Source organism: Oryzias latipes, chromosome 17 (genome assembly GCF_002234675.1).
Source record: "Oryzias latipes chromosome 17, ASM223467v1".
NCBI lineage: Eukaryota > Metazoa > Chordata > Actinopteri > Beloniformes > Adrianichthyidae > Oryzias > Oryzias latipes.
Window position 1 is genome coordinate 14,836,877 of NC_019875.2, and position 9,892 is coordinate 14,846,768.

Below are 9,892 nucleotides of genomic sequence, written 5' to 3' on the forward strand. Positions count from 1 at the left end.
GTTTAAGAATGAGCAAGTATCAGCAGTGCATGGAGGGGTGAACGGTTACAGCTCTCCTTCCGCTTGTGTCGCGGCAGCGTTATGGGAGTAACAGGGCTGGTTAAAAAACACACCGGTAAAATACAGCAGCGGCGACTGAAAAGCGCGCGCCTCAGCGTGATACGCGCGCCTCAGTGCGGCGCGTGCGTCAGAATTCAGAAGCCTCTGCACTCCGCGGACGCCTCTGCGCTCCGCTCCCGCCCCGCGCGCTCCTTGTCTCCCCTTCCTATCTACTCCGACACCTCTGGCCAGGGCTTCAAGGAGGAGCACTTCGTCCCCATTGCGCCGGTGGACCGAGCAAATCGTTTCTGTGCAAAGCAATCGGACTTAATACTGTACGTTTTGTGTATGAGGGGCGGGTGCGTTGTTACGTGTGGGAGCCATCAGACTGCCATCGGCCCCGCAGCTCAATCAGCAGGAGAAGATGTCTCCAGCTCACACGGAGGCTGTGAGCTTTTCAAAGCAAAATTCCGCTTTTACGGTTTCCTTAGAAACCGTAAATGGAGTGTAAATTCACTCCATGCGCTGTTCTCTCCGTCACGCAGCAAACCGGCTTTTCCAAACCCGTTGGTGACGGTGGACTGTTTTACGCTGCTTTTAACGATTGCTTTTAACTTGAAAGCTTCATCATATTGTAGCGGCGATCACGTGCACGTTGGGTCTAATGGCCCCAAAGGATTCTGGGATGCGGCCGGGCATGCGTGTTTCATTTTGTTGAACCATGACTGAAGTGTCTAAGACCTGAAGTCAAGTCCATGCTGTTTGGCTGCTTAGAGGTGTGTTGAATATAAATGCCCCGTGCTTGGTGTTAGATAGAGAATTCAAACTATTCACTGAGTTCGAAAGTACGTACATGGCGGTCACTAATTAAATCCATAAATTAGCCGCGTCACTGAATAGGCCGCAGGGCTGTAAGCGCAGGAAAAAAGTAGCGGCTAGTCCGGAAATTACGGTAGTTATTTGTTTCCCTATAAGTAAAAAACAAGAATTAAAATTGAACAAATTGGGGCCTTTGAAGAAGGAAGAAGATACAACCAGGAAGTGCAGCTTCAATATAATTAGAGTTATACAAGGTATTGTGAAAGACTGTGAACGACTCTGCCAATTACAAAATCTGAAAAATGTATTTGAGTTTAAAGAAATACATAATTTAAACAGAAATATCAATGCAATCTGGGTACATTTCTATAATGCTGCATCGCTTAAATCTATAACAGACTGGTAAGACAAAAAACTATTTTGAGCATTTAAGTCTGTCTATCCTCATCAGCAGCTATCTACAAAACAGTGACGTGCGGTGAGGTTAATGGCTGGTGAGGCACTGACGTCATCAGTCAGATTTACAAACATATGAACCATGAGTATAAATAACTGAGTAACTTATTCACCATTTGATTGACAACAGTTAACGTTTTGTTTAAAATATAATTTCAACATGTTTTTTTTCATATACAAACTGCAGCATAGAAAAAAGCACAAACGTTATTATCGTCTTACCTTTAGTTGTAAATAAAGTCCATACGCCGCTCCTTCTGAAGAAAATGACTTGCCGCTTGCTATCACTTCTTCTAGTATTTTTAGCGTCATAATCTCAGGGCTCACCGGCGCCCCCTAACATGAGGCACGAGAACTGCAACATGAGGCACGAGAATGTCTGGCCTCACCCAGCGGCTTTTTCGCCGTCGTTTAGCGCTCAGCACAAGAAACACGTCCCTCACATACAGTTATTTATAAAAACAAGCACTGTGCATCATATACATCTGCTAAATTATTTAAACTCAGCTCATATAGTACAAGTGATTGAACCGACATACAGAGAGACAGCAGTACCGTCTGACTGCATAGGTATTGCGCAATCCAAGGTGAGGCTCAGCGGGCTGGTGCCTCATCGCAGGTCACTTAGTATCTGAACGGCAAATGCGGGAATTCAGCGATTTTGAAAAGAAAAAACACCCAAAAATGGTACATTTAAATGGAAAATGACCGCAAAGCACAACTTACTGATTAAATATAATAATTGAATTTATTTTTTCTCTTTTCTTCCCATAATGACAGGTGAGGCTGTGCCTCACCTGCCTCTCCTGACTGCACGTCACTGCTACAAAATGATGTGAAACTTTTTAGAGATAATTCATAATTTCACAGGTTTTATTGCAGACAATTTTAGCATTTTTCTTCTTTTTTTTTCATTTCTTAAAAGCACAGAATCTGCCAAATGCTTACACAAGAGGTGACCAAATTGACATGCTAGTACAAGGAACAGGGTGTTCCAGACTTTTAACAGGTTGCCACATGAGAACTTTGGGTTGAACTAAGACGCCTACTTGAGCATTGTAACTTTCCGCTCACACGTTTTTTTTAGAACGCATCAAAATATTTTTTCCCACGAAGACTAGTAAAATTTTTGGAATTCCTGTTTTGCAGATACTGTGTCTAAAACCTGCAACAGGATACGGCAACCTGAGCACTGTGACCTAAAAACACACAAAATGAAACTATGTAAGCAAAGTGAGTTGTGGGCCTTTAGCTGTGCTAATGTCTAGCTTATATGTTTTTTTTTGGCTTAGTTCTACTTATGGGTAGAGTTTGCATGTTCTCCCTGTGCATGTGTGGGTTGCACTCCAACTCCCTCGTCCAAAAACATGCTCCAGAGGTTCATTGATGATTCTGAATTAGGTGTAGGTGTGAAAAGTGAGTGTGGCCCTGCAACCGACTGGTGACCTGTACAGGGTGTACCCCGCCTTTGCCCAACAGTAGTTGGGTTTGCTCCATCAGCCATGTGACCCTGAAGGGGATTCAGTGGGTACAGAAGATGGATGTATGGATGGATGGTTCAAGATCCACAAATGATGGCAGTAGAGATCAAAACATACATACGTACATACATACATACATACATACATACATACATACATACATACATACATACATACATACATACATACATACATACATACATACATACATACATACATACATACATACATACATACATACATACATACATACATACATACATACATGCATACATACATACATGCATACATACATGCGTTCATTTATGTTTTTGTTAATTAGTCAGAATCACCATTCTTTCTCTGTTAGCTTTTTAATAAACATATTATTCCTTATCCTTTTTATGATATGTTTTCTGTATTGGAAGATTACAAATTTATTGATAAATAAATAAATAAAAATGTTGAATTTGACAAAATATTACCATTTTACTTAAATCTTTATAGAATCCAATTGAAAGGAATTTCATTTTTTTTTCTTTTTTCAAGGATTAAAGTTAAAAAAAAGATTGGGGGGAAATTCAAAGCATAAAAACTTGTCATACAAAAAGAAGGAAATTGCAAATGGCAACATTTCTGAACTAAAAATAAATGCAGTGTCATGGTGCCTCTGTCAGTTCTCCTCCCCCTCCCAGCTCTGCTCTGCTCCTGACTCACCAACTGTGACTACTCACCTCATCAACCACCTGCTCTACAAAAGGAGACCCAGCTCCAGCATTCTTTGCCAGTTCGTTAACCCTGATGGTGCCTAGTCTCTCTCTGAGCTCTACGTCTGGACCCCTTGCCTCGCACCTCTTGCTAACATTGCCTTGTTCTGTGCCTCAGGTTTCTCATGCCACGAGAGTCACCTGAGTCTGACACCACCTCTAGCAGCAGCTGTCCTCCTACTTACGCTGACATCTCCCCTCCTTCAAGAGCCTCAGCCTCCGCAATCCTCAAGATCTCCAGCCACGTCACTCGTCAAGATCTCCAGCCACGCAACTCGCCCCTACTCTGGTTCGCCACAGAACCTCGTCTGGACCTCTGCTCCCACCTCGGCCTTAGCCTCGTCAACACCTCCAGCCACGCTAACCCACAACACCACCTGGATCAGCAAAATAAATCTCTTTATTTACCGAACCATTTACCTGCCTCCTCCTTCCGGGTTTCAGCATCTGGGTCCGTCTCGTGTTCTGACCTGGACATGCAGTGTGTCACATGTTTGCATAATATGGTGCTTTTTATTAATTAATTCATTAATTCATTCATTGATTCATACATACATTTGTTTTTGTTAACGAACAACAAGATGTGATCCACAAATCCAAAAGCTATGTCTGTGGTGTTATCAGTGCTTTTTTTTTTTTTGGCAAAAGTGACCTCCACTTTTATAATGGAAGAACTAATGCAAACAGTGTAACATTGAGGAGCAACAAGTCATATTTTCATGACATGGTTTCCAGGCTCCTCTATGCATTTTTCAGCAAGGCAATCCAAAATCCCATTCTGCACACATACCGAGAACGGTGCTGCATGAAAAGAGAATGGTAATTCTGGAATGGTCTGTGTGTATTCCTGACATGTGGCCCCTGCACTGAAAGTGTCTCACATTCTAATACGATAAACAAACAGGATCCTGTTATGACGCATAGATGCTTGCTGGTGAAACAGAATTGTTTCCATGCTTTGCTTGGTTAACTCAGCTCCACTAAGTTTTGATTATTATTATGAAAAGAATAGGACAAAAAAAGCCCAACTTTAGGTCATTTGTGTAATGTTGTCAACGTTTCATGGGTGAACACCTTCAGAAACCCCAATATCCATTAAAATCTGTTGAAATTTCACCTTTTTCCTCTTCCATGTGTTTGTGAAGGTTTGACGGGATGCAGTGAGCTTTTGAGTCAACAAGTAGTTTCGCTTGTGACAAGACAGGATTGAATCAGAGCAATGTGTTTCTTCTCAGATTGTTTCACAGCAGATCTGTTCTCAGAGGCCAGATAAAACACAGTCCATTTAAATGTTCTGCAAGTTTTTTGTGCGGCTGGAGGAGAACAGGGAGAGGGGCCTCTGCAGCTACAAGAAACAATTAAATAGAAGCAATAAAATGTTCTTTTAGACTAGAGCTTTTTGCACTGGTAGGATTCTAACAAAGTATAACACATACAGGCACTCGGATAACTTTCCTAATTTAACTTGGATGGGAAATGTCAGAAAACTGGGACTGAAAAGATTAATCTAAGTTCTTGAAAAACAGCCCAGTGATGCTTTGTGTTTGAGGTCTAAAGAAGAGGACAGCTGCTTTGACCAAAGCTCTTGTTACAGCCTTTTATCTGTTTTTTTTGTTCTTTTTCATGCACCTTTGCTTAGGTGTGGCCACAACCTGCAGAGGTATTTGTACAGGTGTGCTATGAGTACAGGTGTCCATGCTAGAAGGCATACAGGGTTTGACCACTAAGATGATGGGATAAAAACTGAACAGATACAATGAAAAATCAAGGTATCAAGGTAAAAGTAGGGTTTGGTTTCTGCCTTTAGGGAATCAATGTACCTTCAGTGACACTGTTAGAGGCAGAACAGGCAAAAGAGGTGAAATATTAATTATTTGTTTCCCTATAAGTAAAAAACAAGAATTAAAACTGAACAAATCTGGGCCTTTGAAGAAGGAAGAAGATAAAACCAGGAAGTGCAACTTCGCAACTTAATACTCAATATAATTAGAGTTATACAAGGTATTGTGAAAGTACCAACGACTCTGCCAATTACAAAATCTGAAAAATGTATTTGAGTTCTAAAAAGCTGCATCACTTAAATCTAAAGCAGACTGGAAAGACAAAAAACTATTGTTAGCATTTAACTCTGTCTATCCTCATCAGCAGCTATCTACAAAATGATGTGAGACTTTTTAGAGATAATTTATAATGTCACAGGTTTTAATTACAGACAATTTTAGCATTTTTCTTCTTTTTTTTCATTTCTTAAAAGCACAGAATCTGCCAAATGCTTACACAAGAGGTGACCAAATTGACATGTTAGTACAAGGAACAGGGTGTTCCAGACTTTTAACAGGTTGCCACATGAGAACTTTGGGTTGAACTAAGACGCCTACTTGAGCATTGTAACTTTCCGCTCACACGTTTTTTTTTAGAACGCATCAAAACATTTTTTCCCACGAAAACTAGTAAAATTTTTGGAATTCCTGTTTTGCAGATACTGTGTCTAAAACCTGCAACAGGAAACGGCAACCTCAGCACTGTGACCTAAAAACACACAAAATGAAACTATGTAAGCAAAGTGAGTTGTGGGCCTTAAGCTGTGCTAATGTCTAGTTAATATGTTTTTTTGGATTAGTTCCTATTATGGGTAGAGTTTGCATGTTCTCCCTGTGCATGTGTGCGTTGCACACCAACTTCTTCGTCCAAAAACATGCTCCAGAGGTTCATTGATGATTCTGAATGGATGGATGGTTCAAGATCCACAAATGATGGCAGTAGAGATCAAAAATAAAAACTCATAAAAAACAGACTGATACTGCTGAAACAAATGTTACTGTGACTATGCTTATTCCCAACCACATAAAGAAAACCCAGTCTGACATTGCTGCTCGTTAGCCACATTACAACTATTAACATATCAGAAGAGTTGGCCACATTAGCATTTTCACAATACTTGTAACCTTGAAAAACAGACTGAGTTTTTAACAGAGCACTGTACAATCTCAAAAGATCTTTGACATCAGTAAAAACAACCAAAATTAAACCATATGAGGCACTCTGGATTGTAAAACGCACTTTTGTGTTTTTTTTTTTTTTAAATAAAAGCTTTTCAGTGCAGAAAACACTGTAAAAATATCATTTTAGTGGCCAATAATCCCACTGCCAGTACATGAGGAAAAGTTTGTTAAGTTTTATCTATGAAAAAAGACAAATGTGAACAACGGAACATGGAATAAAGACTGTTTTGTTTTATCGTGCACGTTTTTTAATAATCATCAAAATTTGAAAAATCTCACACTTGTTGACCTTCTAAAGCTGCAAAAGAGTTCATTATCACGCCATAAAGTTCAGACATCTAAACCCCTGTAAAGAAGCTTCAACACCCTCTTGAATATTTTGTGATTCCAGGACGAATAAAGACGCCCAGATCTCTGCTTTTATTGATGAAGAACTTGAAAGCAGACGTTGATGGAGTCTCAGTCAGCAGACTCAGCAGCAGTGGCGGTTTTTGATATGGGCGATGTGGGCGGTCGCCCAGGGCGGCAATACATAGGGGGCGGCATTTGCCGTGCCTGAGGCGTTACACATAATGTGCTACATACTATATTCAAAGAGGAAGCTTAGAGCTTTTAATTTGAAAATGCTTCAGCAATCGACGCTTAATGCTGTTGGTTTGACACATCAGACTCTTAAGAATGTCTTCCTCCTATTTGCTCTTCACACTTATGGTTCAAAAAAAAAAAAAAAAAAAAAAAAAAAAAAGAATACCTCAGAGTGAAACAACGTAAAACAGGCACGTGAAAAGGAATTAGGCAGAACAAACATCCGTACTCAACCCAATTTCGAAGAAAGCAGGCAATGGAGATTATTTCCCACAATTCTTTGCTCCGACACAGCAGACCCGATGCGCACGTGACCACCGCCCTCTGCTGCAAGACGCTTGCGGCCACACCTCTTTGCGGTAGTCTTTGGAACATAAGTCAAAAAACTCGAGAGGGGAGCGCAACTCGCCGGTGGCTGGCTGAATCACACTAACAGGTGATTGTCAGATAGAAAAGGACTCCCAATCAACTCTGAGCCGCAGCTGCGCCTCCCGTCATAGAGACGGAGCCGCGTGTGTCAGAGGGAAAGGGAGGGGGAGGGGAGGGGGGGATGAGCGCAGACCATTTTTTTAGGATTCAGTTTTTTTGGAGGATTTCTACTGTTGGTGTTGCACAAATTTAGGGAAATGCCAAATATTTTTGGAGTAATCCCACTGATGAGTTCTAAGATTTAGTCTTTAATGTTTTATAAGACCTAAACATATTAATCACAATAAGGTTTATTTTTTAGATCTAATCCCTCTGATATGTTTCACAAAGACACACACAGGACGTCACACATTAAGAAATTATTGCTAAAAATGAAGCAGGAGTCCAGCTCTAAAAAAAAATGCTCAAAAAATGATGAAAGAGCAACAAAAATGGAATTATTTGATATGTAATTTCTTATTAATATTTCCAGGCTTTCTTTGTTTTGTCCTGCAGCACGTTCATATTCGTATAATTTTGACAGAATATATTTCTATGGAGAACAAAATATTACAAGTTATTTAAGGTTTAACTTCAGTTATTCTGGATTAATGTTCCTGTTCTTATTCATATTTATGTTCAAAAAGTTCAGTTTAAAAGGTTTAAAAGTTTAGCTTTAGTGTGTTCAGTAAATGTTTATCTTCTTCGGCCCAAAACCTTAAGCGTGTTTTTAACTTAGGCCCCCTGTGTGACTGAGTTTGACCCCCCTGTAATACGAGTCTAGAAAATTCATGCATTTTTTGAGTAAAATGGCTAAATAGAAGATAGGGAACACAACAGGATGTTGTCAAATTTTGTATGTGTGCGGGGGGGGGGGGGGGGGGGGGGGGGGGGGGGGGGGGGGGGGGGGCTGGTGGGGTTACTCGCCCAGGGAGTAAGTTAGTGTAGAACCGCCACTGCTCAGCAGCCACAGGTTGGTTTATCTGATTTGGATAATAAAGATATTGATGGGAACAATGATGATGATGGTCCCGTGGTTGATCCTCGCCCCAAACGTGAAGTCAACTGGAAGAACGAGCACCCTGATGACGAGGCTCCGTTGGGGCTCCTGATGGAGGTAAAGGCTTTTTGTTGGTGCTTTGTGGCTTTGGTAAACATGAGTCCGTCCTTTTAAAACACTCGTAAACTGTGGTGTTTTAGTTTCTCGGAGCTCTGAAAGACAAAGACTTCCAGCTGGCCTTCATAATCTGTCAGACGAGTATGAATCCTTCATTAATCAGCTGAGCCTGTCAGGCAGGTGATCGCCACAGTCTGCTCATCCCGCTCCTGCTCTTTGTTTCAGCTCTCATCTACGAGCCGACCAACCTTGAGGCCTCTGAGATCCTCCCACTGCTCCAGCAGAAGCTACTGGAAGCTACATGCTGTTTTCTGTAGAACGCCTCTAATTGGCTGTACTAGAAATGTGTTCTTCCCTCTTTAGAGTAAGGTGCAGAAAAGAGCAGTGAGGGAGAGGAGGAAGAAGACGACTCTGAAAGGGACCATAGGTCATCTTGTATGTCAAGCTGTTCCACTTGGTCTTGCTCCTCTTCATCATCAGATAATGATGAAGAAGAAGATCCTGGTGATGTAGGTGATAGTAAAAAGAAAAACACAAGCAAACACTGCTGCTGCAGTTTCAGGGATTATGATTTGTTTTATTGCAACAATTCCAACATTATCCCATTGTAGCTTAACGTAAATATTTATTTGAGGTTCTCCTGAATTTTAACAAAATCTTGTAAAGAAACTGTTTTGTTTTTCCAGTAAAAAGACAACTAGAGTCTAAAAGTTAACAACAACAAATAAAAATCTCTCTTTAAGGAACAGAAATGTTGGCTTTAGTCCAAGTTTTTTGGAATCAAATTAAAAAAGTTGACATAGTCATCTTTATTCTTTACTTTACATCCATTCCTTCTGCTGCTCTTTCAGGCTTCTGCCTGTATGTTACAGTAATTGTTCTCTGGGGCAAACAACCTTGTTCAACTCAAGAAAATGCAGAACCAAAGATGCACGTTTTGCTCGCTGAAAGGAATACCTGAGGCACAGGGTTTACGTGCACCTCTGACCTCTGAGGCCCAAGACAGGATTCAAACCAGAAGCATAGTTAGTGCAAGGTAGTACAAACCAGAAGAACCGTTGAAGCTGAGCAATTTTTATGTTATTATTTCGAAATTGATAAGTTAAGTCATGCATAATTAACTGTTGGATTTAAAACAGTAAAATAAAGTAAAAGGGGATATTATATTATGTGAGTAAACCTTGAAAAAGTTGTTATCGGCTTTGAAACAAGAATGCTATATATAGTACATTCCTCCCC